Source organism: Oreochromis niloticus, linkage group LG9 (assembly GCF_001858045.2).
Source record: "Oreochromis niloticus isolate F11D_XX linkage group LG9, O_niloticus_UMD_NMBU, whole genome shotgun sequence".
NCBI classification, from domain to species: domain Eukaryota; kingdom Metazoa; phylum Chordata; class Actinopteri; order Cichliformes; family Cichlidae; genus Oreochromis; species Oreochromis niloticus.
In genome coordinates, this window is record NC_031974.2 from 23,507,305 (window position 1) to 23,526,862 (window position 19,558).

Below are 19,558 nucleotides of genomic sequence, written 5' to 3' on the forward strand. Positions count from 1 at the left end.
AAAATGTAATTTAAAGTAAAAAAAAGAAACATAAGGGATACATAAATATACATAGAAATGCTTAAATATTGCCACAATCCCTAATGCCAGTCTGCTACTCTGCTACTCTGAGTCCAAATCAAGCTGTCAGCGAGCGTGCCAACATGTCCAGAGGGCGTCACCACACATACTGTACTGAGCTACAAACAGACACCACTTCATGCAGTGGGTTTACAGTGGCTGCCAAAGGCCAGAGAGGAAAGGAGTATGAGGTGTGTGGAGAGAAAAAATGTGGGACTGAAAGATGTAAAGAGAAGATGAAGAGAGAGAGAAAGGAAAAGTGGAAGTGAGAATGGAAAGAGAGAGGAGAAGAGAGGAGGTAGGAGATGGCATGAGGGCAGCATGAAGATTGCCCAGGACCTGACTGGCATATTCTTGGATGGCTAACAAACAGAGAAACAGAGAATAGAGGGAGGGGCGGGGAGCCTGGGGAAAGTTTGGGCCCTCAGGATGTTCTGTCCCACTGCCAGCCCCAGAAGTGTGGCTAGGAGATAGCAAGCCCACGTGCAGTGGTGCACCATACACATGCAGACATCCACACACATGGACTGACAGTGAAAATGAAGACATTGAGCAATGTATGTATCGGGACGCTTAAGGGAAAATGTCCCAAAGATACAGGGAATAAACTAAAAGTAAAAAAACAAAAGAAAGAAAGAAAAAAATGATTTTCACGTCTCTTGGAAGATTTTTCAGCTTCTCGGTGACTCTGCATTAAAAATGATGCATTCTTCAAGTTTCATTCCCCAGAATTTGGTAACACAGACTCTTTTCACATAGAGCCGTGTGTAGTGCATCTTCAGTCAGGTCAGCTCTCTTTTTCTGCTACACTTTCTCCATCTTTATCCTCCACTCTCTCATTGGCAATGTAGAGTGGAGGAGCTTGAGGCCATGTGTGCAGGTTTGGGCCAATTATAGGGATTCTCATCAGTGCTGGGCTGTCTTTTGCTGCAGGCGCAGAGCACACAGACCAGCCGAGGGTCCACATGGGTCAACCCTGTACCCTGCACATTTCTGCACAATGAGCATACCTGGGAGATGCAGTTTGGTAGACTTGATACATAAAAGACGGGAAAAAAACAGAAAAAGGAAAATTATTCTCGTTGGGCTCACATATAAAGAAAAAAAAAGAAGGTGTTTTTCTGTAAAAACATAATATATACTGTATTCTAATACAACTAGATAAAAATTATGTAAACAAATGAAGAAGCTAAACATTCTTAAATTTCCTGAGGTGATCTGGCCAAAGTTATTTGTTATGTATTGTTGTCTCTCTGTGAAAAAGGACTGCTGTCACATATAACAAGATCCAAATACAAAAGAAAAATCATGTTAATTTTGTGAAATTTAAATTTAGAAACACTAACTTCACCACGCACCTGTTGAAACATGAGAAAACGTCCTAAGAAAGAAACACAGGCAAGCTTTGTTTTAAAGTTGTGCCTCTAAAGGTGATTTCAAAGACGCCATGCAACCATGAGAAGGACACAGCAAAGATGTAACCACAGAGTTTAACACGAAAACAGATGTCATACAGCAAGACAGCAGTGATGAGATAATCTGCACACAAAGCATTTCCTCTTTAATCACTTATTTCTTGGACATACAACATGTATTAGAATGTATTTCAGCTCTAATGAATTGTTATATAAAATACAAATAAAGAAAAGTTACAGAAGCTTAAACATATGATGATGTAGTAGCAGGAATTCTTGAAACGGAGCCTGCGGTTCATACAGTTCAGCCCCCCTTTTCGGCTAGAAGGAAAAGTAAATAATTGGTACCCAGTGAGTGAAACTTAACATCTGCTGACAAAGTGGTTAAAGCTCACTGTCCCAACTCCCCCATAACTGCTTCTTGCTGGACTCCTTAACACACTAATGTAGAATATGCCTGTGTCACTGCCCTAAAAACAAATATCCACATCAGCAGATACGAGTCAATTAGGTACAAGTCAGTTTGGCTTTACCACAAAGCTAACATGGAAGAACAGGTCAGTGACTTCCTTAGTTTACCTGCAAGTAAACAGCACAGGTACGACACTTGACTCAGGGTCTGACAACAGCAACGACAGCAATACTTCGAGTATGCACTTTATTCAGCCGTAATTGCAGGCTTGGAGGGAAATTTGGATGAGAAACTGGATTAAGCATGACCAAATCTTCTTAAATGTGTAGAAAATCAAAGCGCAGTGAATGTTTGCCCCATACACATTGGCTGCGGGATGAAAGGCTTGGCCGAGGTTCGTGAACTAGCGCCGACACCAGGAAGGTTGTTTGTTGTCAAATTATCTGCTTTTATACTACCAGAACTTTGAACAGTGCTGGTTTGTGTGTTTGCTGCTGAAACAGAATCTCAAACATGGCCTAGAACTGTGTGTCTTGGAGAGGGAACCAAACTTGTGGCCTGTTTGGCGCGCCTGCAGTAGCGCAGCCCTTAAAGTGGATTTTGCTGGTGCACAGGATTAGCTGCGAGCAGACTCAAGCAGAGTGTGTACGTGTGTATGAAAAAAAAAACTATGTGTGCATGTCTGTGTGTTGGCGCTGGAGGCTAGCGTGTGGTGAGGAGGAAAGATTCGCACCTCCATGCATGCTGCTGAAAACCTGCTAACCGTTGCATTTACAACTCTCAGTATGGTGAGGTAAACACATTTTTAGTGAAACTGAACCCCCACCCTCCCCTCCACAGTAGATTTTTTTTTAAAGGAAAAGCAACAAAAACATATCTAAAATAGCAGTGCTACAGAGGAGGGATTCTCTTTGCCCCTAAAACAAACATTTTGGATTGCCAAATGATCCCTGTCATCCAAATGCAAACATTCCCAATACCATCAGTTGGGCTTATGCCTGTTGACAAAATGGAAATCAAATTATGTGCGGTCACCATCTCTACAGAAACTAGCAGTGACATAAAAATATGCCCACTGAGATCAGCTAATCCTTTAAACACTAATTTAAGTGAATTTATTAAAACCATAATATAAATAACCATGGGTACTTTTTCACTCCTAAGAGAAGAAAAATGAATGTTAGACCCAGATTTCTATCCCACAATGCATTTGGGCTTGTTAGTTGAAGAGGAGGGAAGGAAGCTAGAGGAAGCTTTAAATCCTTGTCAAAAAGAAAGACATTAGGCCTGAGCAAGATGTTCATTTAGGAAACCTGGTCTGAAGGTAGGTACGACGGTGGTCCATTAATTACAATAATCACATCGTAGGTGTTAGAATAATTCATTAACTCAGATTTAGTTAAGGCTTCATTTAATAAGTCCTTGTTGGTCAGGAGAATAAGAGACAGGAGAGAGGAGGGCGGGAGGGAGACGGAGATAGAAAGAAACAAAGGGAGGGGGAAGCTTGAGAGGGAGATACAGGGTGCCTATTAAACCACAAGGCCTGGATTGTCAATTTGTGTTTGAGCGTTCCACTGGGGGAACTGTTCCATCCTTTTTAAGAGATATATCATTTTATAAACGACCAAAGGGAGGGAAATGGAGACAAAAACTGGGGGCTGGGTTGGGTGGGTGGTGGTGATACAAGGGAGGGATGGAAGGAGGGAGTTACGGAGGAGGGGGTGGTTGGATAGGGAATCAGTTTTGCCTACTATATTTAACTGACCCATAAATCTGTTTTTAAATTCCCCTCCATTAAAAAACGCCCGGGCAAACGGGAGAGAGGAGAAGGCAAGGAAAGGGAGGGCTTTTCTTTTTCGCGCCAGCTGTTAAGTACCACAATCCATGCATAGCCAGCGCTACATTTATCCTAACAATGTAATTGGTCCAGCTCCCTTGGCTGGTGGCTCAGTTACTGGCCCTCCCTCAGGCCCCCCAGTGTGTGTATATGTGTGTGTGTGAGTCTGAAACTGAGGCCCTCCCTTCAGCCCTAAAATGAAGAGAAATCCCTGGATTCTACTGAGACAGAAAGTCACAGGGGGCTACGGTGGCTAGGCTAACCTTGGCTAATGCTAACATAAACTGCATGCACCTGCTAACAACCTCACTGCAGGGCTGTGAATCTGTGTGTATGAGTGTGTGCGTATTTGTGCATGGGGCGCACAGGCAACAGATGAAAAGGAAAAGGAGGTAGACTCCTGAGTTAAAACACATATATATGCACACGCATACTTAAACAAGCTATCGGTCCTCCTACCAGCCGCTCCTTGTTTTTTTCTTTCTCTTTGACACATGTACAGTACACACACATTCACAGTCATCCCCACATGCACCCATACACACACACACATTGTATTGAAAGCCTTGGTGCAATTATGAGCAAAAGGACAAAAGCTTCATAGCAGCGAAAGGGTTTGCTCACTGTTTTACCTGGAGCTAAATATCTGAAGAAGAGTGGAGTAAGAGACGAGGGAGGAAAGGGGGGTGAGGACAGAGACATGGAGAGGGGGAAGAAATGGGCAGCAGGACAACAGGGCAAGACCAGAAGAGGAGGTGGTTAAACGCAACTATCGAAAGCATGGATATGATTTTTTTTCTCTCTTCCGTTGTTCAGTTTCTGATTTTAGTATTTTATATCAGATTTTGACTGTGCTAAGAGTGTTGGGGAGCAAGTTTTCTTTAATCAGCATGAAAAATAATGTGAGACACTGGGCGAGGGTTGGGAAAAACGGGGAGGTGAGACTGTGGAAGAAGGGAGCATTGGGGATGAGAAAGGAGACAGGAGCTGCATAATGAAATGCCGGGCTAATTTAGAGAACTCCAGCTGGCTGAAGCCAGAGGGCCTGAGCTTCCACAACATCTGAAGCACCTTAATGCTGCACATGCACACACACTATAAACTACAAATACACACACACACAAAACACCCCGTCAGTACGCTTTGTGTATGCTCGTTCGTGTTGTTTAGTGACGGTTGATTTCATCTGGCTTGTTTATGTGTGCATACATGTGACAGAGTTTTTAGAAGGAAGCATGCTAATACTTGTATTAGAATTATTTACATAGAGTATCTTTGTTCTTTGTTTTGTGATATGTGTTTCCACGTAAACTGCGTGTCATGCAGATTTGGGAAGAATGGGAACACAATGCAATGCCATATTTCCCATTCAAAATACTTCTTCTGAATGGCTCACTATGAGATAAGATGCATATGTTTCTCTAACTGTGATTCTAACAGCAATGGCCTCAAGCCTTCCAAAAATTTCCCCCGAAAAAAAACTAAGGAGATATTCAAATTTCTTCTAATCTTTTCATACAAACAAATGTAAGAGATACGGCGACACAATAGAGCATCATTTGTTACATCTCGTGTTCTACTGTTTGTACATAATATGGTGCATGTTATGTTTAAAAAAATGTGAGAGTGCCAATGTAAAAATAAACTAGCAATGACTTTGACAATGACAGTGTCAGTTACCTTTATGGTGCAGTCATTTTGAAACAATAACCCTGCCGCTATTAATAATTCTGCTTTTGTTATTGATTGTCACAATCGATCTGACAGGTTCAACTTGAGGTTGAAGTAGTTCTGCTAGTATGGTTCGCCCGGCACACCTTTTGCGAACATCCAATACTTCTTTTTGCTCCCTGTCAACTTTGGACTTCCTCTGTTTGGGGCTCTGCTGCCTTTTTGACCCAAGGAACATGTTGGCCCTGAGAAGTCAAACACACTTCGACTTCGAAGAAAACACCAGCAAAAAGAAAAATGCTGTAAAAGCACACAAAACACAACAGAAGTGTTTTTTGGAGACAATAACTTGAGTGAACAGCTGTGGAAGTGACAGAACATGCAAAGGACTGCACTGAGACAAGCTTCAAAGGAGCAGAGCATTCACCGCTGTTTTGAAGAAGAAGATACAAGGAAGTGTTTGCTTTAATTGCATGAGTCATATAACACTGCAGATACATGTTTGCTATTACAGTTAGCTCGTCTCAAAAAACACTTCCATTGCGTTTTGTGTACTTTGTTTTTTTGGCATTACCCTATTTAGTACATTGACCTTTCAAGGACACCATAAAGGCCAGGTAGTCTATACAGGTGTATAATATCTTGGCACACAAGTTAACGTTTAATATGTGCTCAAAAAAGAGTAGTAAGGAAGAATATTAGCATTCTATTAAAACTAATAGTAATAATATTGTGAAAGTGAAACTTTTACACCTTCAGTTCCCAACTGCAACTGTTGGTCTTCAACACACTGATGTCAGCCACATATGAGGCACTGAGCAGAACATAATTGGCTGAAATGTTGGAGTAAAATTCCTTTCCTCTGAGGCTACATCACAGTAATGGCTCAAAACACAGCTGGATTAGAGCCTTTCTGGTTTACAACCAATAAGGTTTCCCATCTGCAAACAATGCCCAACTATATTTTGTTGCCCTCCTCCATTTGGTTAACCTCAAGCCTTTATGGTTACCTAGGGGTGGCTTGAGGTGATGGCATTTGACTTAAGACTAGAGCCAGAGTGAAATGTTGACTAATCTGTAACATCTGGCAACTTTTACGAGAGCGAGAGAAGAGAGAAAGAGAGAGAGACTGATGCCAAGTTGGCAGGTGGAAGAGTGAGGAGCAGTCACTGTTAAATTTTTATAACCACACACACGCACACACCTACGTGCACATGAAGCGACTAGACTTCCCATTGCCAGGGTGTGTCGGCTACCGATGCCAAGCAGCTTGACCTTGAAAGTCAACCAACACACATTTGTGCGGTTGTGTTAGTTATCCCAAATAAACACACCAAACAAACACAGTTGTCATCTTAGACGGTCAATGTGACTTTTACATTTACACACACGTGCACACAAACATGCACACACACACACACAGATCATTGTGAGGTATCATGTAGTCCAACCAGTGTGTTTTGCAATTGTCGCCCTGACCTTTACTGCAAAGAAGGCACGGTGAGCCCCAGACCTGGGAGCTGTCAGCAACTCAAACACTCCAATAAATAATGTTTAGGCTTAGGTGTAAATGTGTGTGTGTGGGTCTGTGCGCTACTTAGAAGAGGCCTACAGCACTGTTTCATTTAGTTGATACTCAGAAACCATTTAATAAAATGTTTAAAAATATAGATAAATGCACAGCCTTAATTACAAGTAAAAAAACACACAACGGGTCTATTATTACCAAAGTGTTTCCTGGTTAGCGCTGCTGCTGAAGTCCTGGGTTTGAATCCAACACCTGGCCCGGGCCTTTCTGTGTGGAGTTTGCATGTTTTTCCCGTGTCTTCTCCCATAATCCAAAAACATGCAGTTGGTGCGTTTAGGTCAACTGGTGATTCTAAAATTATTCCACAGATATAAATAGTTGAACTGTGGAGCGGGGTTTTGTGGCAACAGTTACCGTTAACCATAATTTGAGCATAATTATTCAAAGCAACAATAAGAATTGATAAACAGGTTATTGTGGTAATGTTGACTTCACTTCTGCTTTCTCCACTGAGTATATGTTGTAAAACTGAGAGATAAACAAGCCTCTCCCCCCTTTTTCTCCTTGGCATTTATTAAGCATTATTTTTATTCAAGTAATTTTTCACATCAATTGTTAGCTAGTGTCAGGCTTGCAGTAAACAACCTTCCTTTGTGCTATAAAATCACCAAGCAGATCCCCCCCTCTGAAATGTGATAAAGGTGGCACACAATTAAGTCTGTGTATATTATATTTTTCTTATACGTGTAAGATGAATAAGTTTGAATATGAATGTTTCCACACACACGCACAACGATGCACATCCTCTTCTTCAGCACAGACCTCCTGTCTTCCTCACACACTGAATTACTCTGATAATCACCGGAAAAATGAAACAGCTATGACACATAATACAACATAAAAGGGAAAAACACATGCAACACACTTTACTCCATGTTCTAAGCTGTACCACGTAGCAATCACACGTTTGGTGCGCACCAGGGTGAGAGGAATAGCAATAAATTGGATTTCCCAAGGATGATGGTGTGATGAAAGATTGTGTGTTTTTCTCATCTACCGCCAGTGCTGTTAGAGCAAGGCATGATTAAATAAAACCTTGCCCAAGTTTCAATAAATGCATTATAACAATTGCATTTCCTTGACAAAGATTTAGGGACTGGTGTGATGCGATTGGATTACTGGGGAACATTGAGCTTTTTTAATGCTGTTTTTGCCCTGCCTGAAGTTGAACGTACACCTCCACTTGAGCAAGTTTAAAGGATTTCTCTCCTCTCAACATGTGGTTAGGGACTTTGATGAAGATGATAGAGGTGGCTTTTGCTCGTTCCGTCCCCACCCTTTATGCAATGAAGAAAATAAATGACCAAGCTGCCTTTCACGCCATGATTTTAATTCCTATTTGTGGTTAGTGCACACACCAGCAGTGTAACAAGTCATCTGAAAGTTTCTCTCCCAGTATTCTATTTAAACCCTTAAAAGCTCATCTCTCTTAATCAAAATGGCATATTTAGAAGTTTTTGTTTGGTCCCTTTAAACGGACAAAATGTAACTCTACACCTTTGTAAAGGCAAACTTGTCTCTGCCTCCAGCTCCACCAACCCTCTCCATCTCTCTCCTCCATTGGAAGCTACACACTGGCTAGGTGTAATATTGGTGTCATTTGCCATGCATGTTTGAACCAGAAAGCAATTCAAGAAATAAAAGGGTAAATTATACATGGCTGTATGAGCCTTCTACTTGACTGTGTCATGAAAGCTCATAACTCTGTTGTCAAGCCTTTCTCACGACACTGTGCAAGATGCCGGGACTGGTTCCACAGGAATTTTATGTTTGAAACCGTGAATGTCTGAAACAGGGGTTTTTAGTGCAGCACGCTGCACAGTGCAGCTCCAAGTTGGGAATGTTAAGACACATGATGACAAATGTCAAACTTTTATGTATTTATTTGTTTTTTTTAATGACGCAGCAATGGAAAAAAGCCTGGTATCCAAAACAAACTTATATATGCACCAAATTCTGAGAAATAATGTTTAGTTCATAGCAACACAATTGATTGCACGGCCACATTCATGTGGTCTGTGTTGCCTCAGATGAAATATTTATCTGAAGAGTAAAGACAGTATGAGTCATAGCAGATCTAATAGTACAGAAAGATTAGACGGCTGTTATGCTGATGACTAATACGTAAAAGGTAGTGCATAGTTACTGAGGAAATTCAAAGAGATGTAGAGATAGGAAGAACACCCAGATAAACAAAAGGAGACGAGACAAGTTTATGAATGTGTGTGTGTGTGCGTGTGTGTGTGTCACCTACCACCGTGGGAAGATTGCCTTTTTTTGATTTAAGGTCAACTGTCTCGCTTTTCATTAATTCAAGTCCACATGTTAGGAGATATAAACATACTCATGACCCAACGCTACCCATCTGTGATTCTGGCAGGTGGCGACAGGTTTGTTAACAATACCACACCATCTCTTTCTTCTTGTATCTCATGCCCCGCACCACTTTATACACACCCACACAGATGTACAGAGTATACACTGATATATAGGACCTGTATGAAATTACAAAAAAGTTACACGCTTTAAAATTCTGCTGCTCTTGTCATTGGTCCATATTCTCCTGCCTATCTGGGTGTTTACAGGGGGCAGAATAGAGGAAGACATATGACCTTGAGAGGTGTTATTGTCTTCAAACATTGTGGAGAATAATCTTTTTTGCAAGTGTTCAGGATGTTAGAAATGAAAAAGGCTGTCCAGGTTGTTCAGAAATGCCTGAACAACCTGTCACCGAAACAGAATTGTCTGGGATTTAGACTTTACAACTTGATCATTTACTTTATGTGACCAAAATAAAAAAACACCTCCAAAGACAACATGATGCATTAGGTAGGTTATTTTCTCTGTGTTTTTATTTAAACTAAAGCATTTGACTCTAAATAATGGAGGTTAGTTCATTTATACTGTCTGTGTCATTTGCCTTATGTTATTGTGCGACCAAACTCTGTGCAGAAAGGGCTCGTGCCATTCCTCCTCTTTGGAAGAATAGGTAATTGGGCTCATGGCAAGTGTGTCCAGAGCCAATATACATGCTAAAATACAGATCTTTCCTCTTTAAACCAGCCAAGTGCTACAGGAAACTTTCTTCACCAGTGGTGTCCACAACAACCTTTTGACACCAGCACAGCCACCAAAGCAATAGAGATGTGGAACATGGAACATTGGTTCCCCACACTCTTACATAAGGCTTCAACAGCTTTGCAAGATTTGAAGAGATCTCAGATTACTAATTGCCTAAACTGACATTTTCATGATCAAACACAGTGAGTTGGTCAGACATTTCTTGCTGATCACACCACAGTCCTCAATCCACTGCCCAAGTGAGCATTGAAGGCCCCAATGGAGTCACACCAAAGGAGTCCAGAGAGGCACTTGAAGTAGTTCCCCAACCCAAGAGTACAGTGAAAGCACTGGAGAAAAGCAAAATGTATGGCCACTAAACCTGGAGCCAAGAGTACTGCAGTGTACACCACTGTGCACTGCTTCTTACCCAGGGCAACTCCAGAGACAAATAGAGTCCAGCCTCTCTCCAAAAGATTGGCTCAAGAACCTGAACATTTGGGTAAATCCAAACTAGATTTAGCAGTTTTCTTTCAAATATTACTCACTTCTTCTCATAGCAGTAGTCTTGGAAAATATAAGTTTGTCTAGGGTGACCCTCCAAGAGTCAAATTGCCCCAGACAGCAGCTTGTAAAAAAAAAACTGCCTGCAAAACTAAATAACATCAAGGTGTTTTTTTTAACATTGTTCTAACTGGTTACATGTTGCTAATTCAACCAGTTCAGTTCCAGAATAAACATGGTGCACCGGTCATTTAACCACAGCAGTTTGTTGTGCTGAAACAAAGCGAGCAAACATTGCTCCTGGTCTTCTAAGTAAGAACAGACTAAATTCAAGAGATCTGAAAATGCTATAGATTAATTTTTAATGCCACTAAGGCAGTGTAAACCAATTTAATTCATCTGTCACGTACGGGCGTGTGGCGAGCAGGGAATGAACCCAGACGCAGGACCATCTCTAAATCTTGGCTTCATTAATGCTGGCAAAACAGCAGGGAAAGCAAAAAGCAAACACTGATAAGGCAGGTCAGGAACTGATTGACAAAGATCACGCACAATGAAGAAGAACACAACAGAGAACAGAGGGAAACACAGATACACAGGAGGTCATTTCAAGTGGTTGGGCTATAGCCTATCACAGCTGCCATAAGGTTAGACACAGGTAACACCCAGGACACGTCACCAGTAAAACATTCACAAAACACTAGTTAACCTAACATGCATGTCTTTGGACTGTGGGTGGAACTCAGAAAGAACCCATAGACAGGCACAGGAAGAACATTCAAACATTCATAGTAGGTGAATTCAAACCCAGGCGACAGTGCTAACCACTGCACCACTGTCACGCCAACAACTACTTAATGTTTTTAGGTTAGCGAGTGTGTGAATCTGCACACATCCACAGTTAGCACAAACCTTATTTTATTGCTTCATAATATGTAATAAGGTGAAATCTCATGTAAGCTATCGAGACAATGACAATTTCATAACACTAACTGTATATGCGAATACATTAATGTAAAAGTTCCTTATTGAGAGAAGCAAAGCTGTACAATGTTAACAACAGTGTGATGAAGAACAGCATGTTATAGTGGATGGATGTTAAGTAGGCAATAGTGCAATATATAGATTAAAAGGAAAATGTAGGTCGTTTAAACAAAAACACTAAAGTATAAAGCTTAAAAAACACTTTGTGATATCTCATTCCTATTGATGCTTTTAAAAAAACATAATGCAAAATATGCCTGGCATGAGATGAATAAAAAAAAATTGCACAGCTTTAAGTCTGAAAATTAAATGAGAAACAAAACATTGTTTACAATATGCCACGGTTATCATTATTTCAACAGGCAAATATGTGACATTATGGAATGTCATAAAAAAGTGACATTGAGTGATGGCAAGACCATGCAATTGTGTGCCACGGTGGCAAAGGCTGCTACGTCAAATCATTGCCAACTAAAGTGACACGCAGGTTCCTCAATGCAAAATAAAAATAGAGTATTATAATGAGAAAAAATTGTTTTATTAATGTTTTCCCCTTTTCTCTTTTTCTCTCGCCGTTGGAGGCATCCAGGGTTCTGCTCAGCATAGCTCACAGTTCCTCCCTACTTGCAGTCTCTCCTTGGAGGGAAAGTCAAAAGGTTTTTCATTTATCTCAGACTGAAGACAAAGCACAAAACATGACTCCCTCGAGAGACCCACGAGGAAACTGCGAACACCTTGCCCTAAATATCTGATCTTGGAGGAGCAGAAAATAGCATGCACGCATTTGTTTGCTGGGACGAAGACTTCCCTCATTCCCCAGACGCTGTGTTGTCATTGAACATTTTGCCTGTGTTTGTTAGGCATATAAAAATACATTTCGATTTTTATTGGGGAAAGAAAACACATACTACCAAGAACAAAAGATAATTGTATTGATTTGCAGAGCATGTGGAGCAGTTCAAAAAAGTATCTGTTGGTAATGTTTGGAGCTCTGAGATTGTGAATGTGTGTTATGTGTTCATGCATGTGTGTGTGTATTTGCTCACTTCTGTATCTTGATGTGTATATTCTATTGACCACATTTTTTACCAGTGTTGACTTCCAGATATAAAAAGGCTCATTGGGTTGTTAAACTTGAATTTGAGAAACAGCTTTGAGGTATAAAAAACTAAGATGAAAGCTAAAGAGGTGGAGGCAAAAGGTTTAGAGTCCTTCTGCAGCTGTATCTGTACACTGTTCCTGCACAGTGCAGCTACATATATAGATCAGTGTGACACAGAGTTAAAGTTCAAAGCTGAAGGGAATGTGGTTTAAAGGCTGTCATACTCATTGGGGTAGCATCCGTGTTTGTTAATGCAGCAGTAATATTTTGCACTTTGCATTCAAACCTGCATACAAGTGCCGAGTAAGGGACTCCAATGCTTGCATTAGGCTTTTTAATGTGAAATAAAATTCGCATTTCACGCATGCTTTTACTGCAGAAATTCATGGCTGCATCTGAACAAAGTCACCGACAACAGTTAATCAGAGTCACTGAGAGGAACTGGTAATGTCAGTTATGGCTCATGGCTCAAAGACATATTTTCTCATCTGTAGGCAAGTTAATCTCTCACTAACACACTCTCTTTTGCTGCAAGCTACACTAAATCAGATTTGCATATGGATAACTACTCAAGTGAAACCGTATGAATGTCCACAGAAAAAAAAGAAAACAACAACCCCCCCAAAAACTAAAGAGCAAAATAGTAATTATGCTCTGTTCTGCTTTTATCATATATCCTCCCTGACTCATTGTCTCGTTCTCTCATATACACATGCAAAAATGTGTATCTTGTATCAAATGTTCTTGTTATTTTGCAAGATATATAAAATGAAGAAATAGAGGAGACAATGTAAAAGTCTGCCCTCTGCTGCAGCCGGAATGGCAGGCTCCTGTTTGTGTCAAGCGTCGAGTCTTGCACAGACTGGTGTGCTGCACCAAAGCAGTGCAACAAGTAATATATTAGATCATTAGTACAAAACTCTCATCATGTGCTTTTTCTTGTGTGGGTGGGGGACCTCCGGGGAGGCCAAGCTTAGGGGGGAGACCTCCAACCTTTTCACAAGGAGGGTGACCTACAGAGGCAAAGGGGAGTAATAAGACCTTCAAAGGCAGGTTAGTTGAAGAGAGTCAGGGACAACCCACACTTAGTGCCCACATGAATATGAAAACAAGCAAAAAACTTGATGCACTGGAGCACTTAATCATAATGTTTTTTTTTTTAAAGGACATAAAAGAACATATAAAGCTGGGAAAGAAATTCTCACTGATGCTACAGATGCTAAAAAACCCCTCCTTCCTCTCACCTACATATCCACACAAGCACTCACATAAAGTTTCAATCTGGTTATCAACCTTGGTCTCTTGGCTACAGGGCTTGTGGGATATCCCTGCTTCTTGGCACTCATATCTAACACAAGCTGGAAAAACAGGCTTCGGGTTTGTGTGCGCACGTCTGCGCTTCTGAGTCATTCTCTGTGCGCGTTTTGTTTTTGTATGAGTGAGTGTATTTTCAGAGTACGTCTGTTTCTCAGGCATGTGCATTTTAGACGGGCTTTTGTTTGTGGGATAACTTGTGCATGCACCTGTGCAAATGTGTTTGGATTACAGGAGGCAAAAACAGATCCACGACTCGATAAAGCTGTTGAAAAACATAAATGACACACAGAGGAGGAAACGCAATTAGCCGGAGACTAAGAAAAGAAGAGATCCGAAAGCAACTGGTTTCTAAAAGCGCGAATCATTCCTCCTTCTGTGCATGCAACAAAAGGATTGCAAAATGTTCTCGCAGAGGGCTTTTGTGTCGTTACTAAACTTTTAATCAAAGTGAAAGATAAATTTTGGATTTATATGTGAATGTATAAATGACAAAATCAAACAAAAAGCATAAAAATTTGAAGTCTTCATTCTTTTTATTTTGTTTGAAGTAAATTGCCTGAGGAGCAGAAAAAGTGTTAACATTTCATGTTAACTCATTTCATTTCATGAAATGCTGAATTCTGATTGTGCCGCAACTGTTCATGACAGAATTACTCAATTTATATCTGTCAACAACTATATTTTTTAGGTGTAGGCACAGGTACGTGTGTAGGTATAAGTGGGTGTTACTGTAAGTACACGGTGTTTTAAAAAGAATCATCCGATTTGAAAAGGCTGTATTTTTCAAAGTCAAGGCGAGAGAAGCTTACGGTAAATTTTAAAATACGGGGCTGAATATAAAGTTTTTCATGCAAAACTCTGGACGTCCCCTCTGGACCCTACGCTATGAAACTCTGTTGTTCTGCTACGTACTGGCAACCTGGTGAAACTGACGAATTCTAACAGTATGTGTTTCAGTCGTTACTGGTGAACGGCTGTGTAATGAAACCACTTTCTTTTAAAAACATCCTGTAAATCTAGCACAGTTGAATTTGTATTATAAGACCACAGTAATACATAATAAACTATCAGGGTTGTGATCTCATTTTTGAGTCGAGGTTTGAAATCTCAGCAGAGATACCCGTTTCCATCTCACGTACATGTTTTCCTAAGAAGTTACACATGCAACTCTAACTGCTGTTTTTACTGCCTCCTGTCTGGGCTTTGAGGTCACCTCTTACCTTTAATTAGCTCCATCCGTCTGTCCTTCCTTTCATCCATTTTTTTTTTCCAGTTTTCCTATTTAGCCTTTTGGACCTTGACTTTGAATAGTTCAGCCCAAGCAAGATGGACTTTAATACTGACAGGTGTATTTTTTTTCCCACTGGATCACTTTAAATAAGAGCAACATTTATCTGAAAAAAGTGACTCTGATGATGTGTAGCATCATGGAGGATGATGCCAAGGTAGGATACATGTTGAATTATTGACGGTGTCGGTGCTAGAGCAGAGTAAGCAGATATTTGATGAAGATTTTGGATGAGATACGCTGAACAACCTGCTCATAAATGTAGTACTAAGTGCTGATGTGCCAGAAGCTCTCCTTAATTTTTTGATTACTAGCAGCATTTGCAAAGCTGCTTTGCAAACACACACACACTCCCAATCTCATTCATACATTTAAACACCTAACTTGTTTCCCCCCTTAATCCTAAGATAACCAGATGGTTTGCTTCCAGATATTATTTATCTAACAGAACTATTATTGATATGGATGGCGATAATGGGCAGGGGTTGGGGAAAGGACATGGTGCGGCAGCATTCCTGGTAGCCACTCAGCCAGCTGGAGAGTTAGTACTGCTGAAAGCAAAGAGACTTCCCACCCATTTTTCAGAAGATCTACAGGTACCTGCTAATGCAGCCAGTGTGCTTGTTTGTGTTTATACACGTTTTTGTCTACATGAATGAGTTATTAAAAAGCAACCGTGGAATAATGAGACATAGATGTTAAACAACTGCGTGCAATGCAAGAATGTGTGTACAAATCATTCAAATAAGTAGGCATTGAGCAAAAATAAACAAAGACAGCATAAGTTAAAAAATTAATAAATTTCACCACCATTGGTTAACATTTTATGACAGAAAAATCTGAATAAATGTGGACATAAATGCACAGAATTACACAGATTTGTATTGTAATTAACCAGAAACATCATCTCATTATTATGAGTCATGGTCATGCCAATCAAGAAGGTCAGTCCTATAAAATTATATCACTTCCTTTTCTTTCAAGCAATACGGAAGAAACAGTTAACAACTGAGCTGTAACCAAAACAAGACAGTAAGACAGCAAGATGTGAAGAAGCTAAGTGTCTCATTTTTGAAACCTGGGGTTTCCTCTCTTCTTTCTGATATGTGATGTCTTTCTTGTGGACATGAACTAAATATAAATAAAAGGGCAGAGTGCACAGGTATGAGTCTGAGTAGAATAAAAATGGTAGACACATGCAGACAGATACATTTTTGATTAGCTTACTTCTGGAGCCTGTGCAGTGAAGGACTGCACAGGCTGAATGGTAGAGAAGCTGTTGCACAGCATGACGAATGCTCGTGCATTGCTCATTTTCTAAAATTCATTTTTATTTCTCTACTCTATTACCACTGTTCACACATGTTGGTTTTCAGTAGCAATTTTTACTTAAAATGTTGTGGCGAAATCGTAGTAAACAGGCCCCGCACCACTGGCCTCCTCCCCTTTAATAGACCTGGTTAGTCTGAAAATCTCCTTGACTCAAGTTGTTTAATGACCATGGCTAATGCTGCTGTGCTCTCTCCTCTCTTTGTCTTGTCTGTGTAGCCAGCCTAATCACTGCTGACAGTCAGCTTTGCTCTTTTATTAGCTCTGCGTCGCTTGCAATCAGTGACAGTGAAGTCAGGCAGCAGGAAGGGCTTGTGTGAACTCAACACCCACTCTGGCCCAGTGTTCAGACTTGCACACACACAGACACACATATACACACAAATGTGTACATATGCACCATCACAAAAAAACCCCTCCCTGGTCAAATCAACAATCACGCAGCCTCTGACTTGCACACATGCAAATGAGCAGTGTATGTGCAGAGACACGCACGGCCATAAATTCATAAAAATATTTGCAGCGATGTATGTAAGCACAGACTTGTCCATACATGCATTCATACATTTGCTTTCAAAATAATGGAACAGCCTTGACAGCCACTGGCCCCTCTGTATGTGGGTCAGGCCGATGCAAAGCTGTATTGATTTTTTTGGCTGTGTGTCTAACTGCGTGCCCCCGTGTTCAAGAGGCTGACTGCTAACACGACAGCTAGCAAGCATATCTAAACGTGCACACACTCATTCACAGATGAGAGGTTCCACAGTTTGCTAGCCCTTCTCGTCAGTGCCCCACGAATTGGCAGACAATGAACTTATTTGATAAAGAGGAGGGCTGACATTCGAACGGGCAATTTGTGAGCGACAGGCCAGGAGAGAGGGATGGGGGTGGGAATAGGGGGTCAGGAATTTGCTTCACTCTCTTTAGAGAATGTAGCGTCACCCATATGTCCGTCTGCCCTGGTGCATACTCGATGGAGTGGAAGAACAGGGATGTGAGAGTGCTCTCTCTTTTTTATTCTCTCTCTACTTCCAGCCTATTTTTGCAGGGCTGACAAGCTTTCCTCCCCACTCTGGTGCAGAGCAATAGCTTAATGCTGTTTTGTCTATTGCATTAAACCATGGAGTGGCCATTTAGGCCACTATGTAGGCCACACAAAGCCAGAAAGAGACGACTTTAAAACCTGTGCCATCCGTAGCTGAGGTTAGTGCAGTGCACAGCTCTTTCTCAGTGAAATATCTCCAGTATTTTAAAACACTGAAATGTCACTCATCCTGAATTGCCGGAACGTTTCTTTTTCTAAAACGTGCATGCTATATTTAAGTGCTTTTCAGGGATCCCTTATTAATCCCCTTAACTGCAGGTTTGCACCTCATATTTACCACAGCTGACCTTTTGACCCTAGCCACCGGCTAACATCTAATGTTGAAATTGGCTAATTTGTGAAATGGCTGAATTTGGGGCTAAAGACCACTTAGTGCTAATGGCTGGCTCATCTGAATATAAGCGCCATGCTCAGGGGAGGGCATGAACAGGGCAGCACTGCTACCAGTGTTGGTGAGAAGTATTTGCAAGAATTTCCCATCTCAAAGAAGCTAGATGTGTCTCCCTCCCACATCAATCTGAATACCTAAGACTTTCACTGCTTCCATTATCTTGCCATTCGTTATCCTTCTGTGCTGTAGGCTTATTCTCAATTACAGCCATTTATGGTTTCTAGAGTAATTACATCAAACTTCAGTCAGTTACCTGTAAGGTGTGTTCTACTGTAAATTAATTTGGAAGTTTCTGTCTTACTTCCTTTTCATTTGGTAGTAATGGGCTGTACTTCTTTTTATGCAAGACAACTAGAGGGCTGAATGAATTTAGAAGCAGGAATCTGACCTCATGAGGGAAAGCAAAATTCCAAGAGTTTAGAATTAAAACCGGGAGACTGAGCACGATATGTGACAAATGCCGCACATGGAGGGAAAAAAAGATGAGTCATTTGCTCTCTGTTAATAGGAAGATAATTTAACACATTATTACCACATTTTTTAATTAGAACCAGCTTAATTCGTGTGATGGTAATTGGAATGATGATTCAAATAGACAAACTGTAGTGTTGTGCAAAGTAACTAAAAGTAAAATAACCATCTTAAAATAGTTTTATTCCAACTTCTTATAGTCCAGTAAAATAAATCCACTTATTGTGCAACCAAACTATCTATAGAGCACCACTTATTCTACCTACAGCTGCTAGATGTTCTAGGACAGTGGTGTCCAAACCCAGGCCTCGAGGGCCGGTGTCCTGCAGGTTTTAGATGTGTCCTTGATCCATCACAGCTGATTTAAATGGCTAAATTACCTCCTCAACATGTCTTGAAGTTCTCCAGAGGCCTGGTAATGAACTAATCATTTGATTCAGGTGTGTAGACCCAGGGTGGCCCTTAAGGCCTGGAGTTGGCCAAGTCTGTTCTAGGAGAACCATTCCACAAGTGTTATGGGAATTTAGACTTTTCCCAGATATTTCATGTAATCCCAAACTACCTTTGGAGGTTGCAGACAATATGATAAAGTGTATATTTATTTATGGTTGCTTGTCCTGCAGAGCGAATCTGGGATCAATCATACATCTTTCTGATGGTACGGTCCCTAAAACCTTATATTGCTGTATTCTGTTCCCCAAGATACAAACATCATCAAATACTAAAAACACTTTTGGAAGGAGTACGGGGCTTTTTCAGTGGAATTACACAGAAAATATGCATGATGACAGCTATACCTGAGAAAACATATTTACCTCCTTCTTCACTTTCTCTTCACTGTAATTTGTGTACTGGATGTTTCACTATCTCGGTTACCTTCAGCATATTTAGTCAGCCCTTCATTTGCACTCGTCATTTAGGCTAACAGCTTATTCAGCCTGTTTATGGATGGCCCCTCAGAGCTAAATTAATAGAAGAGGCTTTGGGGACCAGAGAGGAAAGTCATAAGCAAGACTGTAATGCT